This window comes from Mya arenaria, chromosome 6 (genome assembly GCF_026914265.1).
Source record: "Mya arenaria isolate MELC-2E11 chromosome 6, ASM2691426v1".
NCBI lineage: Eukaryota > Metazoa > Mollusca > Bivalvia > Myida > Myidae > Mya > Mya arenaria.
Genome location: NC_069127.1, coordinates 73,959,270 through 73,982,727, shown reverse-complemented (window position 1 = coordinate 73,982,727; position 23,458 = coordinate 73,959,270). Strand labels below are relative to the sequence as shown.

General features: G+C 34.6%; 1 pseudogene; it reads right to left on the bottom strand.

The window, feature by feature from the left end:
• Window positions 1-1,050: 1,050 nt before the first annotated feature.
• Window positions 1,051-19,816, bottom strand: LOC128238029 (uncharacterized; annotated as a pseudogene).
• Between the last annotated feature and the right edge of the window lie 3,642 nt (window positions 19,817-23,458).

Below are 23,458 nucleotides of genomic sequence, written 5' to 3'. Positions count from 1 at the left end.
GTCGACCTTAATGACTTCAATTGACATTAACACAATGTTAAGAATGACAGTACCATGATTTGCGTTTATGATGTCGACGTTTGACGTCAACGTCCGTCCTTGCAGGTTAGTAGTCTGTTATTGGTGACACGTAGCCTAACACAAATACGTTTTTGGTAGAGAAAGGATGGTTATCTAACGACGTAGTTCAACATACTTTGTCTGTTCTTAAATGTTTATGTTATTATAAAAAACGTGTACGTATACCTGATATCTACTCTAGATCACTCGACGCTCGTTATAATCCTCATTTCAACGTCTCAAAGCCGAGGCCGGCGTCCAATCAGACAACAGTTAGCCGTTTTTCATATCACAGGGGCGTATGTATGTATATCTTAAACGGCACCGATGAACTTACCGTTTGTTTCTTCAAATTCTTAGAAGTGGACCTTCGACCATACGTTACTCATTTGTTGTACAACAATATTTGAGTTTAAGACGTCAATTGTGTCATTTCATTCTATTACTTACAACCGCTTACCACTGAATAAACTTTGTAATACCCATGAATAAGTCCCGCAAATTACTGAAATCATTTGTTCCTATTTGATGGTTCAGATTGATTTTTAGATGGTCAAATAAAATGTTTTCTCGGAATTACCTCATAATCAGGGTAAGTTCTTAAAAATTGCCTGTGCAATTTCTTTTGTATTGAAATAACGTTAATCTTGGGACCTTTGACCGCATATTTCTTTCCATATGATTTTTTTCAACGCTGTAGATGATAAGGGAATAGTATTTCACCTATATATTGAGGTAAGTAAGAGTTTACGTTTTCAAAACGTGTATAATACCTGTTACTCATAAATATGTTGTTTTTTTGTGAAAAAAAAGAAGATTTATAAACGCATTGATGAATGACGTTTGGCCGATTATATTTTTCTGAAGCTGTTACAATACATTGCGATAAGTATAGTATAATAATTATAATATTATTCAAATTGATGTGACGTAGCATGAGCCTCACCACCGTGTTATTTTAACTACGATCGACGGTATTAAGGAAAGGCCTCAAGGTTTCTCTGTTCTTTCAAAAGGGACACTTATAAGGGATGTGGTGAGCGGCACACACTCGCCTGTTGGATACACATTTCCTTGCTGTATGTGATATCTATTATATCAAGTTTATAAAGATGTTGGTAATGGATTTGTAATTGTAAGATTCGGGGCAAATCTATTTTACGATATTTCATGACCTCATTTGGGCATGTATAACAAAAGAAATGCTTGGGTACAGATTACCGGCAGACAGCCAGCATTGACTACATCGAGCATTAGTAAACGAGGGCACCGGTAGACGGCTGATACTAAGCAATATTGGTGATGGGTTTACGAGGTGTTTTGATTATTGACTTCCAAATTTCGGATAGTGACGTCATTTCCTGGCATACTACCCGGAAGCGCTTCATAGACGGCAGGTATATTTTTATTACACACCACAATCAACATACGGAAGTGTTTCATCAGTGATTTATATGGTACTCTTGATAAGTTGTTTCTTTAGTAAAATTGAATTATTATTGACAACGTTTTGCTTGTTTCTTCTGACTATTTTTTTTGAATATGTTTTTTTTTGTAATTAAAATGTAAGTCTGTAAATGTTTTATTGTATATTTTGTGTCTTGGCAAGTTATCCTCATAGTTATCGTCATACGTCGGGTATCCTGGCGTTACAGACACCGATACAGCTTTGCTTATCGATAGAAATTGTGGATTCCCGCTGACGCTTACCTGCAACAGCATCAATGTTTTCTTTTCCAGCTGCTGGCTCAACCCCTTGAAAGTGTTTCCTGTCCTCCAGACTCCATGTACCTTGGCGTTGCAGATGTTGTCAGCATAAAACTGGCTGCAGTCAAGAGAAAGATACTGAATTCTGAAAACGTTGTGTATGCATAAGCAGGCATTGGCGATCTTGCGGACCATATCTGGACGTTGAAGCATGTAGTTGGCCAAGCACTGGTCTAGCAGGAATAAATGTGAAATGAGTTCTCCACTATTTTTATCTGTAGTGGTGGAACATTTGGCTATGGTTCAAGTGGTTTCGCTTGTATGGCTTCATTAAGTTGGTTCTCACAGGAAATTCGTCATCACCGGCCACCGTCTATATCATTGGCGATGGTGGTGGGAAACTTATTGTCATCCATACACACCTTCAATTCAGAATGATCATAAAAGATATGGCAGTCTGACATGTCCCCCAGGTTTCACAAGATATTCTTAGAGTTTATATCGACTAACGCCAGAAGGACTAACCAAAAGAAGCCCTTATTATTGTAATAGAAACTTCCCGAACCCGATGGTTTCCTAATTCCAATGTGTTTGCCATCGAGGGCACCAGGAGTATGGGGCATGTTTAAACTTCTGACTTGGGCGTTTACTTCACACAAGTCTTCTGGAGTCTTGCTAACAGCTAGAACTGCATCCTTATACTCATAAAGTAGGGCAGTACACACTTCTAGGACGAAATGGAAAACAGTATCCACAGAAATACGGACGTCAAATGGCAATGGTACGTGTCTTAACATGCCATGTACTACAGCTTCATTGCAAGCTTTAGGCCAACAGGAACGGGTGCTCTATCTTCTGAATGCAATGCATTAGACGCTAGAGTATATCGTAAAACATTGTTGGGATAATCCTCAAATACTTTTGAAGGAGGTATCACCTACATATCTGAGTTTCTGCATCAATGTATTGTTTTGTCCTTATTGACCAGGAGCGGGCCAAACATTGATGGCGTCTACTTCGTCTCTATCTCAAATACAACGCCAGGTCAAGAATGGCATCCATTTCAGCTTGGATTTGAAACTGATTGCAAGGTGAAGGACTCTTACATCCATGGTGTCCCACTAGCAACTGATAACAAAAAAGGTCGGCATCGTTTATATTCACCGACAGTCCAATAGGCAACATTTCAGCATTTTATCGCCGCCAACGATTCGGCAACTCTTTAGCATGTGCTGAAAGGTCTCCGCAACCTTTTCGCACGAACATTCGGAGGTCAATCCTGGAACTGTTGGCATTCTTCCCCCTCGCATTCGGATACTTCGGATAGGTTTCGGTCTTTATAGCACAACCCTTCGAATGCCACTCCGCGAATACATGCCGAACGACCCGATGGTAAGATTCATTATTGATTATGTATCCCGGAAGGTTCCCGAAACAAGTAATCGGTAATCTTTTCAAAAAGCATCGAGGCTGTATTAGACGACAGCTCTTAGTCATAAGATAGCAAGATAATATCAATTAAGTATACTTCAAATACATTAATAAATGTGTAATTTTCATTTAGATTGCAATGGCAAGATCGCAAAAATAAACATCAAAAGAATTACCAATAGAAAAAATGTATTCGTTGAAAAGAAGCTCGGAGGGTACTTTACTCTCTGATAATACTAGTGATTTAGTAGTTGGGCCATACGTCAACAATATCATTGAACTAGACTAGTGTGACTTTGTTGCTTTTCCCGTTGGATGAATACGTCTAAGTTTCATTTAAACTGAACTCGAACACGCCTTATCTGGTATATTGAATCAATCTGCAAAAACATCTATCATTTCTCAAGAGATCATCGGCCGTTCTATCTCTTTTCTTTTCAAAATGTCTATGTCGCTTAAAAGAAACCATTTAACAAGCTGTCGTTTTGAATACATATATTTGGATAGATGCATATATAAACGCTCCGTCTTCTCGAAAATTGCTGATAACTTTTGCCAACTTTTATAAAATTTCAAACAAATTATGATACCTAGAAATGATTTTTAGAGACAACATGGTGGACGTGTAATTACTTTCTCGTATTACACGTGTTTTTATTTTTTGGTGATGGAACACATATACGTTTGTACTCTCTGATATTGAATTTTTGTTTATGTCAATAACTCCATAAACGTCGTAATTGCACTTGATATGTGTTTTGTTGTAACGAAATAGTGTTGACATATTTCCAAGGTCAAGAACTTTGATTTTTCTATACAACAGAGGAACCATTAATCATAAGACTCAATCTGAGGGTTTTCGAGCGTGTAACGCTATGGATGAAAAATGATGGGAACTCAATGTTATACCGGGAGAATTGTCCCTTGGGGAAGGACATTGGCAATACAATACGGCTTCAAGGCTGCCTTGGTACTTTGTGCTTTGTCGTGAACAAACGGCTTTCGGAAAAAACAACAACGAAACGATACTGTGACAAGAGTTGTACGTTACAGTTTAAAAACTTAAGAGTCTGCCTTTATACAGATCCAACTGTTTGCAAGTCAACAATTTAAATGCATTTTGATAATACAGCCCGCCATAAAAGGTATGCATCAATAGTTGAATATTGCATATTGCGTTTCAATAAAGTACTTAATGTGTGCGCAATAAATTGGGTAACAGCTTGGAAATTTTGTTATTATTTCTTTAAATTAAATGCAGAAATCGAGCCATGATATCTAATTTTGTTTCATGCTTTTAGCGAAACAACGACAGCCATTAAGCAAATCCATTAAAATAAATGATGAATATAACGGAACAAAATTGACCAATAGTTTTACATGTTAAATTATGAATGTGTCGCGTTTATATTGAAGACGCATTTTACTAGCGCATGCTGTAACATGGGGATTTTCACATACTCTGTATTTAGTTTTTAGTGAACACTTGTTTGTAGAACTCTTGCAAACTATTATATTTAGTCACATGATGCTGAACGAATATCTCGAATGCTACTATGTCCATTATGCTGAATCAATTAAAAGGCCTAGTTTAAGGAATGTTTGGCATGATAACCCCTGCTGTGCATCTCCTGCTAATTGCACTGGTGTCACAGTAGGGGACAATTTCCTGCGTATTCGTTTATTGGCTCAGGGCCATTTAGGGTCCATTTATATAATAAAACATCGAAAACTGCACAGCATGATACTCAGATTGGAGACCTGATAAGCCAATTAGGCAATAAGATTAAGATCAATTAACCGAGGTTGTGTACAAATACACGTTTGTTTGTTTGTTTGTTTTTTTTTTATGGGGGGGGGGGGTGGTTCACTTATAGAAGGCTTAAACTAGGTCTTTAAGGCCCTTCGCGATACAATCTCATTGGGTTGTATCCATTTTAAAACACAGGACCTCTGAAAATCTGATGTTGTTTTGTGATAAAAGATAATATGTATCTGAAAGAAGTTTCGTTTAATGTAGGCTATTTCTAAAAATTTAGCACACAATTATGCTGTTGACGATTATTTCTTTTGACGATAAGAATCAGTCCTAATCCTAAGCATACGACACTTAGGACAGACAATTTGCTCATTTGCGTGTCCACACTATCACATGTTATATAGTAAATGTGTATCAAATCAATATCAAAGGATGCGCAATTGTACCTCATCCATAATCCGCTGATGTGCCCTGATGTGCCCAACTGAGATGTCAAATAAGACAATATTATGGGTGAAAATAATTGAACTTTTCAAAGAGGGCACTTCTTCAAAACATGATTGAAAAAAGATGATTAAAACACAGCCATGCGATTAAAATATTTGCGTATATTATTAAGAGGACGTACAATACCTAGTTTACTGCGAGAGCTGATTTTTTTTTACATCTGTACATATTCTAGCAAATCGTATTAACTGTGCAATAAAAACACCATACGATGGTGAAATAGAAACATCACCATCTAAAGACGGGTTATTAATTATTTTAAAATTAAAATCGTTATGATCACGTTTATCATAAAGATTGATGCTCAATATATCTTCCTTTACTTCTAGTTGCAAATCTAAATAGGATGCTTTTAAAACGGATGTAGTAGATTTATTTAGTTGCAATTGTGAAGGGTATATCGAATGAATGTTATCTGTAAACACAGGATTATCTAAACTTAGAATATCATCAAACGTGCTATTGAATTTATTAACAAGAGCTAGATATCCAGACTTAAATAATTTTAATATATATTCACTTTCATAGCAGTATAAAAAGAGGTCTGCAAGTAAAGGTGCATAATTGGCTCCCATTAAAATTCCAATAGTTTGCTGATATAGACATTTACCAAATTTAAGAAAAGAATTATTGAGTACAAAATATAAAACTTCAATGACATCTGTGCATGTCCAATAGATATATTTATCTGAGCGATCACTATTAAAAAAAGCCTGTTTAACATTAACTGCCATGTAAGTAGTTTTCTCCCTCGCAAAAGTTTTTTCGATAAGAGGAGTCAATTTGTTTGTAACTAAAGATTGTGGAATAGATGTATAGAACGTTGAAAAGTCATAAGTATTAAGTACTGAGACTTTATACCGTCTATTTTCAAAATCATTAACTAAATCTAAAGAATTATTGATAGAACAAAAGAGATTAATTCCAGAATTCTCATAAACTTCACTACAGTATTTTTTCACATGAAACTTTATAGCAGTTAAGCATGATGTAAGTAAAATTGAAACTTGTTTAGTAGAGCAGGAAATAGAATTAACAATAAATCGTGATTTATACGGATTTTTATGCATCTTAGGCAACCAGTGTATTGTAGGAATGTTTTTATGATCATCATTCAAAAGAACTTGAAATTTAGCTTTATAATCAATATGATTTTTAATAACACTTTCTTCATCTAGTTGGCTAGAGTTGTAAGTTCTGGAAGATTGTAACTCTCCAATAATAGTATTTACATAATATAAACGTCAAACTATGATTACATTATTAGCTGCTTTATCAGCTGGTACAAATACAAGTTTTTTATGTAGGGATTTGATATCCATTATCATTTTTGGAGTTATCGAAATAGATTTTGGGGGAAGTGCCAACGGATTATTGTTAAAAAACTCTATTTTCTTATCTATTAGGTACAATATTTTATTAATCCTCGGCAATAAGGCATTTGGATCAACCCCTTCTCTTTTGCACCAGCTTTTACTATATTTGGATAAAGTGTCTGTCAATTCTAATTTACATGTATGGAAATTAATTTCAGATGCAATCCGGTATTTAGGACCTTTATTAAGCAGTTTTCTAAGAAGATTATTTTTAATAAAAGAAAAATCTCCTGTAACAATATGCCCAACAGGGTTGTAGCGGTACATGGAGTCAATACATTCTCATGAAGAAGGTGTATTTGCGGAAATATCATCTTCTGATACTACTTTATTATAATTAAATATGAAATTTCTAATAGGCTTTTTATATTTGTAACATATCATTGGCATTTCTTTATTCTTAAAGTATTGTGGAATACATTTTTCTACATTTTTATTCTTAAAAAATTTATTTAGATTAAGAAGATCTATACCCTTGTCGCTAAAAGAAAGTTTAATGCGATATTTTTTGCTAGTATCAGCATTTTCAATAGTGGAAGGAAGGTAATGTTTAGTATATCCATTAATGATACAAGCGCATTCATAACTTTAAAATATTACCTTAAAGTTGACAAGTTTGCCTGCCAACATTACCAGTATTTTTTTCAAAATGACAGTAATATGCTACGCCCTAATCTTAATCAACATCATAATCAACAACATCATCACAACCACCATCATCATCACCACAATCACAACCACCACCACCATCATCATCCCCACAACCATCATCATCATCATCATCATTTTCATAATCATCATCATCATCATCATCATCATCATCATCATCATCATCATCATCATCATCATCATCATCATCAACGTCATCGTTTTTGCTGAAATATTAGAACTCTATTTTTTTGTTATATAATAAATGGTTAAGTTAATCCTCTGTATGTGGCAAAAAGGCACAGTTGCGCCCCATGTAAATAATTTCTACTTTATGCGTTAAGCGTCGCCGCATAAACGTGGTCGCCCTGTTAATGCATTGGAAATCACCACATCAACGAAAAATATACGTTTATGCGGCGAATCTGCTATGCGGCGTTACAAAGCCTTAAACATGATGACTTTATGAACAAACACCTCTCAGTTCAATTGAGTATGGCAGTTGGACTGCTGCGGTAGGGCATCCTAATGTTCTTGTTAGCACGAGCTCTTTGTGAAACAATATGCAGTTGACGTTTAAACATGTCATCCGACATAGCAATTGTGCATCATAGCAGGGGTATGTTATCTTAACTGATATTTGTTTGAATGGTTTTAAATGAACAAAGTACATACATAATGCGCCCTATGGAATTGCTATGGACGACAGACATGCTGATAATTGTCCGACGGCTTAAACCCGCGGAACTTGATTCACTGCCGCGAATATGATCACTCATTAGCACTGTGTGTCATTTATTAATCTGCTTAATACGCATTTTAATATAAGATATAAAGACATGAAAGGGGCGTAACTGCTGTGTATAGTTTGAAACTATATAGAAACATTATTTCCGCTAATTCTTCTAATCAACTTCGGTTGATTTAGAGAATAACGTCTTGTTGATGACGCAATGTTGAAAGCAATAATTTATGTCAATGGAAACTAGACGAAACAAATTATTATTATTATTATTATTATTATTATTATTGATATTATTGTTATTATTATTATTATTATTATTATTATTATTATTATTATTATATGTTTGAAAGGATGATAGACAGAAGACATAGTATTTTGCGGCCATATGGATTTGTTTCTGTTTAGATAATGCGTCTATATCAATATCATGCCAATGTTCATCAATATCAATACATACACAATAGCAACAAAACCTTAAGGTAGTCGGTTCACAGCAAAAGTGAATTTTTTTAGTTCGAAATTTATATTTCTATTTTTCCAAGACTAGATTCAACTTATACTGTCGGAAAATTGTTTTCGTTAACCACGAGCCTTCAATAACGTAAACATTGAGTAGTTATAAAACTACTCTACCCCCTCCTTTAATATTAACTCTCTTCAACAAAATTCTTCTATTAATAGGAGTTATCAGTTCTGAAAAAGGCGCAGTGAAAACAACCTTTCTACTCGTAGGCTTCGTCACTCGTGAACTATAGCGTTTGATTCTAACTCGGTGAACTATGTTGTGATATAGTAAAACAATTATTATTCTCTATTTCGTTGCTCTCAAACAATATTTCAATCAAATATGTTGGTTATTTTGTGTAAACCAGAGCAGTCAATGATAATGTAATGTTGAAAGTAACGTTTTGATAATTTGTTAAAGTGGTTTTACAAGCGATCTATAGTAATACTATCATGATTGATGGCATGAGGCAACATAAATCATATAACACTACAACGTTTGCGAATTCTCTTTTATTACGCAAACATCTGATTGGCACTTCCGAATCCCATATATTATTCTGAATTAATTCATATATGTGCAGAATTAATTGGAAATTAAATCAATGACTTTTGTATAAAAAGAAATGTATAACATGTCTTTTAACTTGATGAATTCAAGTTGATGATGAATTTATGGTAATGAAAATGAATTGAACGTTATATTTTCCTTAACTTGGCAGACAATAATAAACGGAATCAATGGAAGGAACAATAACGCGTATTCAAAAAGCGAATTTTCCAACAATGCGGGCGTAATGTATTCTGTTAACTTTAAATGTTTAACAAATTTGAATACAACATCGGACAAAATCATAAAATCATTAAATAATGCATATATCTTTTATCGCAAATGTTAGATATACGTTTGGATATGTTAAGCTAAACCTTTTTATATTAACCTGCTATTTCATGTCTAGGATTTTAAAGAACAATGATCGTGTACAAAAAAATCATCATATTGCGTTTATACCCATAACAAGGTGACAATGCGGTTGCCTCTTTAGAGAGTACTGTTATCTACCAAAAATAAATGTTCGGCAATTGATGTTGAATATGGAATTGGTGGCAATTGTGGCATAAATTGCCAACCCGTGATGCAAACCGAGAAATCTAAGAAGGCGTCCAAGATGGCTGCAATAAATATAGAGAACAGTGTTATGCTTTCCGTTGGTCTATAGAGAGTAATCAGTGAAATAACATTTAAAACATATAAGTTATTGTTATGTACGTTACGATCACACTATTGCGAATGCATTCTGATAAGTTCATATAATATTCGTTTTAAATATGCTGGCATTGGTATTTGCATGACACATTATAGCATGGATTATTAGATCGTTGGTTTTACCAAGATTTAACGTCGAGGTATTGTCACAGCATTCATGCGGCTGTCGTGGTCGTTGTGCCAACCTTAGCCATCCAAACCGTTCAAGATATCTAAGTATTTACATTATGTATATAGGTACAAGCCCGAGGTTAATAATGTACTGTAGATAATTATGTAGAACGGTTGGAACGGTCTTAATCTATTCAATTATACAATGAAACTATATAAATGTCAATGGTGCTAAACTAATATCTTGGAGACTGCCTCTTACTACTACACTTTCGTCGGCAGGTAGTGTATATATTGCAGTCGTTTGCGTCATGTATAATTAAGTTAATGCATTGGCTATCATTTAAACCGCATTTATAGATACAATTAATCCGGTGAGGTCCTGTGTTATCTATTTCCTGGTACAGGAAATGAAGTCAATATGTAGGAAATTATGTCGTCGTCACTTACCTTTGCTTTTGTCAACATTCTCAGACCATTTGAATGAAGAATACTAATTGTAGTACTGTAATAGAAAGATTATTTAGTTAACAACAGTTTTGGTTTGATTAAGACAGTTTAATGACAATAAACGATCCAGTCAAATTTCTAGAGCCCATATACAGAGCACACAGAATGAAACAAAAACAAAATTATGCTTGGCTCCATTGCCAAATCCCCTTTTATGTTTGCTCGTATAGTATATATAATGCGCACCATTCCATCATCATTTGAAAATTTCCTTTCAAAACCATGTTCATATTGCACACTAGTGAATCATCTGATTTAAGTTCCGTTTATGTTCTTAAGCTGTCAAGCTTGACGAGATTATGTATGACATATGAACTGTATTTGAATAATTGACTTCTATTTCAACACAGAGGAAACACAGAGGAAAAAAGAGAAAACATTTCGTTAGATTTTTATTTCTATGAGGCTCCTCGAGTTATCTTACATTATTGGTGACTGACTAATAATTGGAGCTCCGTATTCTACTGGGAATTTCCCCAAATTGAATTGCGCATTACAATGCAAAAACAGACGGCTTCATGGATTCCTTGATTCTTTAGTGATTTGTGTTTTGTTTTGGATAATTGGTTTCAAGAAATTTCAATGCACGGAGATATTGGCATGAAAAAATGGGGTGTATGTATCAATTAAGAACGATAATATCAAGAGTTAGTATATTGCTTTTTGTAGTTTTCATGAACGAATATTCGGCTCGTTATGATAAATATATGAAAACGTGTTTGAAAGCCCTTCAAGATTTAAACACAGACCCCAGAGCTGAAATCCTAGGAGTCTGTTTGTACTCTTTTGCTATTTTTAAGTCAAATTCCTTCTTCTGGGTCAAGACTGGAACCCCTGCGTACAGATGTTTCCAATTCAGTGTAAGTACCTTTTGTTCAATGACATTGTGTGATAAACCATCGCCATTTGCCTGCTCACTTTTGATTTCTACTCTTATTATGCACCAGTCAATTGTTACCCCCCCCCCCCTCGGGGTATACTAGGGCAAAGGGCAGTGTTTTCACCTTTCAGCGGTGTCCTCGCAGTGCCTGATGATTGCGGTGGTTTTGTCTTCCCGCAAAATATAGCGGGGTATTACCCTTACCTAAGATCCTTGGGGTGCGAGGTTATTTGGCAGGGATTTTACCACCAGTTCGTTCCCGCAAGGGTAGGGCAGGGATTTTATAGGGGATTGGTTGGACTGAAAGTCAAAGTATTCCCCAGACCTGGAGGGGGGGGGGGGCGGGCGTGGTTACATTTGACTGGTGCATAAAGTTCTTTTTCTGAAGACGCTTTGAGCTCACTTTTTGTTTCCTCGCCAAGAATGAAAATCAGTAATCACCCAATGTTGTGGCATAGTGAAGTAATGAAGATTTAACCTCACAACAGTCTTTCTCAAATGCTGGCTTTTTTATGCTTAAGAATAACTTAATGTCAGATCAGAAATCGTCTTGGCATGAGATTGGATTACTATGGATCAGCATGCACCAGTCAATTGTAACCAGGGCCCCCACATCCGGGGGTATACCGGGGAAATGGGCCGTGTTTTTACCTTTCAGGTGGCCCCGCAGTATCGGGTCTTCGTGGAAAATACAGTGCGGATGTGTCTTAACCGAATGTCCCTTGGGTGCTGGGGGGGTTTGATGGGGACTTTGCCATCAGATCATCCCTGCAGGGCGGGGATTTTAGCTTGGGTTGGTTGGACCGAAAGTAAGTCCCCGCTATTCCCTGGACCGGGGGGGGGGGGGGTTGCATGGTTACAATTAATTGACTGATGCATAAGCTTGCGTATACATACAGATTCAGTGTTTTGGTGCGCAGTTGACAAATTAACTAATTACTTATTAGAAGTTAAGAATATATATTTATTTATATAAGTTATACTTTGCAATCTAAATCATAGATTTGAAAAAGGTAACCTGTATCAATAAATGCAATTATACATAAATAACTGCAAATCTTTATGAATCATCCAAATATGAGTACCTTGCAGGGTCTATGTTTTAAAAAAAAAATATACTAAGGGAGCTTTCAAGATTAGCTTTCCAATCGCATACACAATGCAGTTTGAAACCTTGATAATTCAAACAAATCTTGGTTGCAGACCATCACTATTAAATATTTGATAAGTCACAGACATTATAAGGTACATTTTAAATGGGCTGTACTCAGTTAATAATGAAAAAGAAAAAACTTTCTTTTTTATAGAAACCTGACATTAACTTGGTATCGATGTGTACCGAATTAATGCATTGAAACTAACTAACTGATGATGCACATAGTTAACAAATGATTAATTAATAGATGTTATTTCGTGTTTTTCCATTAAAAAAAGATTACTAAGTAAATTGTACGTCTACCGAGTATAATTCATTCCTTATGCGTAATCTGCCGTTGATGTTATTACGTGATTTAAGCGAGTTAGGTATATATCTGGAAATTCCACCCAGTCTTCATAGCATAGTGGATTCGACACTGCACTGCAATTTTTTAACATTTTGGTATTTTATTTACAATAACGATATCAAAGAGTAAAATAGTTTATTAATTTTTTTTCCTTAGATTCGTTAAAGAAAAAAATCCAACTTTTTTGGTGCCATTCTGGTGTACAGTCCCTTTAATAAACAACAGGTGAAGCCAATGCTGTATTAAATTTGAGACAGACAAAAAGAAGACAGTACAAAGTTCAACAAGTGTGACCAATTTGAGAATAAAGCATTTGAAATAATTTTAAACAGATGAAAAACTGTTATTTTTAAAAAGCACAATACATTGTTTATCTTTTATGTGACCTAACATTAATATAAAAATTTATTCAGATCATAATTTAGAGACTTTTCTTGCACTTAAATGTGAACAAGTATGCTTGGGATTGAACTCTAAGAAAAATACATTTCAATGAAATTAAATGAAGCACAAAATATACAAAAATTGAAACTTTTAGACTTTCAAAACTTTAACATTTATACTAAATACGGTTACATAAAATGATGAATACATTTGTAGGATTTGATATCCCACTAAATGCAACCGTCGGCTTCGTTCATTCTAAACTTTCTCTCAGTGATAAGGAATAAATTTTATTCACTGCAGTTGTTTTCTAACTTTATGAAAATAAGAACAATGGAAACAATGCATTTACTGTTGTTCAGTGCAGATTGTGGGAGGTTATGGTTGATTTCACTGAACCACCAATAAGCCCTGCCGAAATTGGATTCTAATTGGTCAGTCAGGTGTTTTTGGTCGGCATGATTAGTATGAATCTTAATTTTAACCATCATTTATGAATGTTTACCAAATCATTGAATATTGAAATAACAAGCGAAATGTTAGTTTGAATGATGAAAGCCATGAAATATGTGAAGTATTCAAAAAGGGACCATTTTCCAGCTTGTGTAAGTATCGAGAAAATTATTAAGTAAACTTATTTATTGTTTATCTGGAAAATGTTGAAATCTCATGTTTAGGCTTGCTTGCTATGTTATTGCAATATGTTTTATTCATTGCAATATTAATGTAAAACATTTTTATGTTGACTTAAGTTTGTAGATAAAAACTAATGGTATTGGTGATATGAGAATGATCTCGTAAGTCTTTAAAATCCCTTTTGGTATTGTGAGGATTTTGCTCCAGTCTTGATCAGTTTAGCTTTTAAAGATTTTCAAAGTAACTGCAAAACAAGTCCAGCTGCCTAGAAAGACTATGTTAAACCCTGACCAGATAAAATTTCTAGTGTTTTCAAATTACCACCTTGGCAATGGTTTTATCATAACATAGGATATTATTGCTAGCGGTTTTAAAGAAAATGCTAGTGTTTTTGTATTCGGTATGATATATCTTAAGTGGCACTACATTGAACATAATTTATAGTTTTCATTGATAAAACACATAGCCCCAAGTACATGTTGATCTAAGATTTAAGGCGTGGATGGAGTCAGGTCAAGAAAATTGCATGCAACATTGTCAATACATTGTACTTTCCAACGCAAAAACTGTTTGTTTATTCAAGTATATAATGCAATCCCCACACCAAGGAAATGCAGTATTGCTTAACCAGCTCAATTGACATCATGAGTTGGACATAACAATGCTGCAATTAAAGGCACATCTTGATATCAGAATTATTCAAACTCTGATTTAGAAACCTTATTATAGTTTAATATATGAACTACTTTTGCGAAATGAAAGCTTTTTTAGATTTACAAGGACGGGTAAAAGTATTTGTAGTAAAGTAAATGTACTGCAACACCTGATACATGTTGCCTAGGAATCTAACGAATTCTAGGCACTCCAAATGTTACAGTTCTATTCAATTCGGAGTGCCTGAAATGAAAGCTTCTTGATTCTACATTCAACATCTTTCTGTATGACCAATGACCAGGAGAATCATGAACCTACAACCATTTGCAACTATTGAGATAGGGAGCTATCAGGACAGAGACAGAGGACAATACAAGAATGGCCTACTGTTGCATTTATTGATGTCTTTTACAAATATTATCCAAAGTATGGCCCTGTGGTTTAAAGCTCCCCTGAAAAAGAGGTGACAGGTTTTCTATATAGGATATAATTACATCATTGAAAATCTTCTCTGAAACTGCAAATAACAAACCTTTGATATAAAATGATTTAATCAAATTAAACAATTATGTGTACTTTGGTTAACATACGCCAACCACGTAAATTAATTTGTTTAGGTCTGATTTAACGACATTGAGAATTTCAAAAGAACTATGACTTTATCTGATTAAACACTTTAGCCCCCCCCCCCCCCTCCCTCTACCCACACTTTTAAAATATCCTTTGCAGCTTGCAAGCAGTTTTAGTCTAAAGTTTAAGCTAGCCCATTAAACAGTGACCCCTTGTGATGCGAGCCGATTTGTTTAATGCTTAGAACATGGTTATCAACATTCCCCTAAATGAAGCCCTAGTTCATCAGTGCTTTCAGCACTTTGATTTTAATTATAGGCAAGTAACTTTGACAAAACTAGCTAACATTAGCAACATACAATATGTGCTATGTAACAAAATTTACATTGGTTACCGTAATTGATTTGTTCTGAATTGTTGTGTCAGATTATTGGTTAGAATTTTATATCAGTGTACATGCTAATTATGTCATTTGTTTCATTGCTTTTTGTCCCTAAGTAAGGATAATTAGAATAAGCAACATAAATATGTGCTATATAACAAAATTTACATTGGTTACGAAAAAGGCGTTTTTTTCTGATTAATTTTGTTGTGTCACATTATTGTTCGGAATTTTACATCATTGTACATGCTGACTATGTCACTTGTTTCGGTGATTTTTGTTCCTCAGTGAGGGTAATTAGAATGTTGATATTGGTTAAGTTCGGAAATTTAGACATGGTTAACTAGGGTTATCCCTAGGTAATACTCAGGTATACGCAGATAACATTCCGCATTTGTGATTTTTGCCATAGTTTTACCTGGGTATTTAGTTTTGTTTGAAGAGTTGTCTAGTTTATATTGTTTGTTTGTTTGTTTGTTAGTTTGTTTGAACATAGAATCAGACGGGAGTATATAATTATATTAAGAAATAATATATGCTGTTGCATTCCCAGTAACTATGTAAATTATATGCACTTTTTCTTTACAAAATGTTCAAGTCAGTTTTTACTACTTTTAGTACTTGCTGCATATCAATGTGGCTATATGCAGATCATATTTTGGAGTTGTTTATGTTCCCACAGGTGGAATATCTGCTTGAACTGATGACATTGTTATTTCTGTTTCATTGAAAAATGAATGCTGCATTCAATGAAGGTTGTGAATTTGATATATATTAGAACTGTGATGCAAAACGCACTTCTATGATATGATATATTCTAATCAAGCATTCCAAGATATGTGTCCAAAAATGAATGTATTTCATGGTACTTATGTCCAGTGACACTTTATAAATATTGAATACATGATGTGCATCAGTGTCGTAACTATTTTCACATATTGACAATGTCGCAAGGAAAATAATTCTTTCATATCTCAAGTAGATGTAAAATGTGTTGCCATAGGATCTTTAATTCTTAAAATGCTGAATTATATTGGCCTTGGCGACCATGTAGAGTCAGATCTAGAGACTGTCTAATATCCCGTAACTCCTTCGTCCCCATTCATTCTTAAAGCAGGTGAGCGATTTTAGTGGCTGTGGCCTCTTGTTTATTATTTCAGTTAAAACATTCTGATCAAAATGCTTATATGGTATTCCTCTTGTGATATTTTATTGTCTCATGTGAAAAGCTACATTTCCATACCTGCCCTACTGCACAACTTAAAAGGGATTGTGCATCGAGTTACCACAAGTGAAACAAGGAACACTCTTTCAAAAAGCTGGCTTTTCGCAGGGACACCATTTCCATTTTAGTATTGGTTGTTGAAGTTTTGTTGTTTAAACATGTTCTGTTTTTGGAAATAAAGTTGATAAAATATCTATTATTTTGAAGTCATTTGTGTTTAAATGAGAGTGCTGTCTTCCCTTAACCATTAAAGCACGGAATATATAACCAAGTTTGAAATTGTACTTAGACTGCGGAATGTCGGTGGAAGGTAGGCGTCAACTATTTGTTTCCGACAAATAATTTTTTATGCACCCAGAGGGTGGCATATAGTAATTACACTGTCTGTCCGTGTGTGCGTACGTGCATCCGTTCCACCTTGTCCGGGCTTTAACATTTTTATCCATAGAGGAATTTCGAATAACTTGGCATAAATGTTGACAATAATGAGACAATGTGTAATTCGAAAGACCCAGACCCCAAGGTCATGGTCACAATTAGAGGTAAAAGAATAACAGGGTCTGTTTCGAGCCCGGTCCATAACTCTGTAATTCATGCACGGATATTGAAATAACTTGGTATAAATGGTAAATACCAGTTCAATACCATAAGACGACCTGGCATGCGCAAGACCCAGACCCCTAGCTCCATGGTCAATGTCACTCTTTTAGTGGTCAAAGATTAACAGAATTTATATACATTATATCCCTTCCTCAGCTTCAAAGCCTTACTTCGGTGGCGATCGTCACTGTTCAGTGACTACTTAATTTCTTGTTTCAACATGAAATTTTAAAATGAAACTGTTTAATGCACAGAAAGGCTAAATGGTACTTTGATGTCAAAATAATTTAACATTACTCGTACAAGCTAGGAAGCAGATTGTTTCTAGTGGAGAAATTAAGTACTGGTTTGAAAACCAGGAACACCATTTAGGTGGACTGACCGCCGAGACATCACCTATAATTTTGGAAATAAGTATAGATAAACAAAACAAACAACAACCAAACTTTTCATTGTTGTATTGCCCTATTTGTTACTCCATAGATCATTTGCACAAGAAAACAATTCAATAATGTGTCCGACGTCTGTATAGATGTGGTATTTACATGCATGTGCACAATGTTGATATCAACAAGCACAGTAACACTAATGCACTAATGCAACAAAAACAAGATTTTGTGCAATACGTCTCTTTTTAGAACACCTTCAGCATTTGCTTCTTGACAAATGTTTGCATTATTGTTATTACAACCTTCATCTGCAAGATCATCATCAAAAACGTCATTTTCCATTATACACAAATTGTGAGGAATGCAAAAAGTCATTATAATTTCACAAGCTTTTGCAACAGAGTGTGTATCTATCATATGCAGCCGCCTGAATCTAGATTTGAGGAGGGAAAAAGATCTCGCAATGACCATTCTGTTGCTGGAATGGTAATAATTGTACTTCTTCTGTTGTGGAGACAAGTGACCATTGTCTCGATAAGGAGTTAACAGCCACTTCCAAAGTGGATAAGCTGCATCACCCAAAATATGAAAGACATAATAGCATTTCGCTATACCCATATCCCATAGGTCAGAGTTCTGCAATACCCGTGAGTCATGTACGCTACCTGGGTATCCAACAAAAACATGGCTAAACAGTCTGTTGTGCAAACAAACACACTGTAACTGTAAGGAGTGGAAATGTTTTCTGTTGACATAACATTGTGGGTTGTTTTTCGGAGCTTTTATTTCAATATGTGTCCCATTAATTGCTCCTACAATCCCCGGAAAACCATTTCGTCGTGCAAATTCCTGTTCCTCGTTTTGCAATTCTTGTTGAGTTGGCCATCTTATAAGTCTGTTTTTTTATTTTCAGTATAGCTTTCATAATTTTATCTCTGCAAGCAACAACAGTTGATTCTGAAACACCAAATCTATCAGCAAATCTTGATATACTATCTTTTCCACCAACATACCACAGGGTAATGAGAAGCTGTTTTTGAATACTTATTGGATCTCTTCTGCCTGGTCCTGCAGGTAGTACTTCAGGAAAGTTTTTGTTGTAATCTAGCAAGGAATAAAATATAGCTGGTTTCATTCGAAACATTCTTCCGAAGTCTTCTGTATAATGCGGGACTACTTCCTCTACATAACCTCGGATGCGAGACTTTTCTTCAACCGCACTGCAATAGACAAACAAAGACTGACTATAAATAAAATACTTTTAATAAAAAATACATTTGTTCTTTTATAATCATAAGAAAAGTTTTGTCTGGTTAGGTAAGTGCAGTGTTTTAAACACGCAAGTGCTCGATTCTCTGCCACATCGCCATTCGTTTGTTAAACATGTATGCCCAATGGCAGCCAAATAGTCATTTATGTTAAAGGTTACAGCGACATTGACTTTTGACCTAATGACCTCAATATCTGACGCTGACCAACCTCCCTACTAAGTTAGAGGATACTAGGTCTAGAATCCATTTTACAGTTGAAAACTGCAGTGACCTTGATTTTTGGCCTTGTGACCTCAAAATTAATAGGGGTCATCTACCACCCTTATAAGTTTGAGGATCCTGCGCTTAACCGTTATTAAGTTATTGACTGGAAACCATTTGGACATGAGCAAAGCAACATAACCCTACATCATCAGTGGGTTTATAATTACTAATCTATTCAACTATTGATTTCGTCCTAAAAACATAGATTTTTGCCTTATATTATTAAATAAAATGATGTTTATGCGGCTTATTCATTCGACGTAAGTCTGCACTCATGATACAAGACTGACAATTGTTAACGATGCACCTACTTACATTGTTTGAAGGATTGTTGCCATCAACAAAGGAGAGTGATCGCGTTTTTGCTCAATCTCGTCGTCTTCTACAAATTCTTGCAATATAACTGCAACACACATTGCATAGTCAGCCATCTTGGAATTACACTTCCTGTTCCGGTATATTCGGATGGTCTGTGCTGAAGAACATTAGGAACACTGTCCAGAACACACGCTTCGAATGCACCCCTAGTATGATAAGCAATTGTATAATTGACTATTGCACGTGTAACAATTAAATCGTTTTCAATACCTTTATATAAAAATGGCTAACCTAAAGGCCAAAGAAGGCAAAAAACAACAATAAATAGATATAAGTTATAACAACGAAGGCAGTGAGTTATGGACAAACATATGCAAAAACGATATCGTCAAACTGAAGAGATCTCACATGGTCTGTGTTATATTTATACAGTCCTATAAGCACACAGTAAGCACGGACTTTGCGCTATATGCAATTATATTACTTCAGTGGAGACTTGTATTGACAAGAGGAAATTACAGTTCCTAGGACAGCGATGCCGCTTACGAAATGCGTATCTAGTTTTTAATCATAGGCTGGCGAGATTTATGAATTATGACCAACAAAGCCTTGGATCCATACCTGATATATATAGATGTTTACAGAAGTATAATCTCATAAACTATATTACTGATTATATATACTATGGTACATTCCCGTCGAAATCATGTTGGAAGACCATATTGAACAAAAATGTAATCTTTGCTGAGAAACGGCGACAGTTGATGTCCTTGTGCTCGCGTGATGACGATGGAGAGTTAATGTCCAAACTTTCATGTGACAATAAACCAGCATATCTTTGGTTGCTGGCCAACAAAGGCAATGATATTGGATTCATTTGTAAACAAATGATGAATATTATTAGCCTAACAACTGAAAGGGACTATATACGACAATGCACTCATTGTGATTTATTAATAGACAATTTAGTTGTGCATCGAATTTGCTTCTGTAGTGCTCATGATGCGAAACGGCATTTAATGTGAAAATATGTTCTCACCAACTCTGACACTCCATTGAATTATGCTAGTTTCATTTCGTTAAGGCCAGTCATACAGAGCAATAAACTGATGGAATGTGCTGTTGATTGCCTCATAAGAATAACGTCTGTATATCTTGTGAACCTCATTTGCAGCTTGTTCACATTGCTTTCTGAGATATTTGATAAGCCCAGACATGCTGGCACATCATAACTGATATATCGTTATGACTATTTATATATATCATTTATGTGTATAAAGGATGTGATATTTATTAAGCAAATTTACCTAGATACATTTGTATTTCGTTTTCGTATCTAGGAAATGCATGCAATGTGGATATTATCTTAAATGTGTATATTTAATATTGGTCTCTAAATTATGCTTTATGTTTACTTATACAGTTAAGTAAATATTGATAAAGCAATATGAAAAAGACACACACAGGCCTGGTAATACCATTTTTGTGGAATTCCAATATAAGTACTCGAAAATGAATATTTCTCTAATTGCATACTGTCATGTTTTTAACTTGTGTTGTACATTTATAAACTGTAGTTTTGCTCTCCATAGCATTATGGAGGAAATACAAGTATATATAAAATTATATATATTTGCAAGAAGCCTATTTGAAAGAAAATATGCAAATGAAAGCAAGTAAATAAACAGTTATATTTTTTTAGAATGGAGAAATTAAGATTGTTGAACTCTAATTACAGTACTGATAAGACAAAACTCGACACACTCGTTCACTTCCATTATTAATGTACTAGAATTACACAAGGGATATACTACTGTGGTCGATATTTGATATATATTATTGGATAAATCAGTATTGATTGTTCTGGTCCAGTCGGAATTGCCTTCCTGCATTTATTGTATTTCATTTTACTGATGAAACCACTTTTTGTTGACTTGTGGTTAAATCAGTCAGCACTTATTGAAGGCTTTTTGATGTTATGTCAATTAACTGGGCTATGAAATAAAGACGAATGGGTTCGACTAGTCATTTCCTGGTCATATTCGTCTATTTCAAATGATAACTTAGATGGAAACGAAAAACAACATCTGTACTTATTATATTTTTAATCGTAAGCCAACATTTAATAAAAGAATGACTACATAAAGATATTATTGTGCTACTATTGTTACTGGAGTGAAAAAACAGCAATTCTACTAATGTGAAGACTTTTTACCAGTATATTTTAAAGCTACACTTCACTAAGTTAAACTACAATAACTGATTTTAAATGAATTATCTAAAGAAAGGATAAACAATTTTTTTGCATTTGATAGTAATACTTTACTGATGCTCTAGTCTTTAGGAAAAAACAAAATTTATGACACTAAACGCAGTTTAAAAAATCATATTTGTAAAATATGGCAGCATTGGAGCAAAATCACACCTAAATCTTTTCAACAAACACGATTTAAACCAATGACTAAGGGAAATTAAGAATAAACTACTATATCACTTGCTTTACCATAGACTTTACTTTTTATGATAAATTGATGTAAAGCTTTTACAGAGTTTATTTATTTTATAAAATACTTTCTTCGTTTTATTGGTGATATGTTTTACATATTCTTTTCCTACATATAAACCAGTTTCAAATGAAACCAAAATAGTTTGGGGTCACAAGGCATAGACAACTGTCGAATACCTTAATTACGTATTTTACTATACATTGCAAGTGTGAACAAAAATCATCCAATATAATAAAACAGAAAAGGCTAAACATCAGTGATTGGTTCAGTAAATTATGACAACATCTTGATAGTTTTTCTAGGCTATGAATCAGCTATGAATTAGAGGCTGGTCAGCTCATGATTACAACTACATAACAAATTGTCCCCTTTCCAAGATCAATGGTCAATTATAATGGATATCATAGACTTAAGGAGCCTCATCTGTTGATACCGTTTGTCTTTACTTAAGTATTTCCTTTTTTAACAGTCTTAACAGTACTTTATGTTCGAACAGGGCCTTGGTGAAACAAATTCAAGACGAGGTTGTGCACACAAACTAGTTAAAACGCCCAGTAAATTTAATTTTACTGACCGCGCCAAGGCGGTACTTAACAATCCTTGATAAACACCTTTTGTTTTATAAAATAATATAATATATTATGTAGTGTATCGTTGATAATGTCTTGTGTTGTTGTTTCGTGTTTTCTGTTAATTGTGATTTTTTTCTTCTGCTCTTATTCATTGGCATTGACCCTTTGCCATTGAAAGGGATTTATGTTTAAACTTCCGTCTAATGAACTTGTTTCTGTTGGTTTTTCATAAAAATATTTCAGTTTTGTACAAGGCATGGGGTTGGGGATGTATTCGCAGTTTTGTCCCCCAGCATCAGTTTCACTAATAAATTAAATCATTATTATATTCAAACACGTTGTAATGTGCCAATGGGTAGACTCGGCTATGGTAATTTGCTCTACTCTTAGACATTAGGCATACAAAGATTGCCCATTTATGTTGTTGCATTTTAAAAATTGAATTGAATTGTTCGAACTTCCAAAAAAATATTCTACAATATTTAAAATGGGGTGCTGAGCATTAAATTAGACAATAAATGTATTCAAATATACATTATTCTCACCTTTATACCCTCACGAAAGTAGGACAAATTCCAAGCAAATAGATGGCGTGACGTAAATTTACGTCACTGGTTTGGCTGACATTTAAGCAGCTTTGTAAACAATTAAGCCGGAAATGACCCGTGGTCCAATT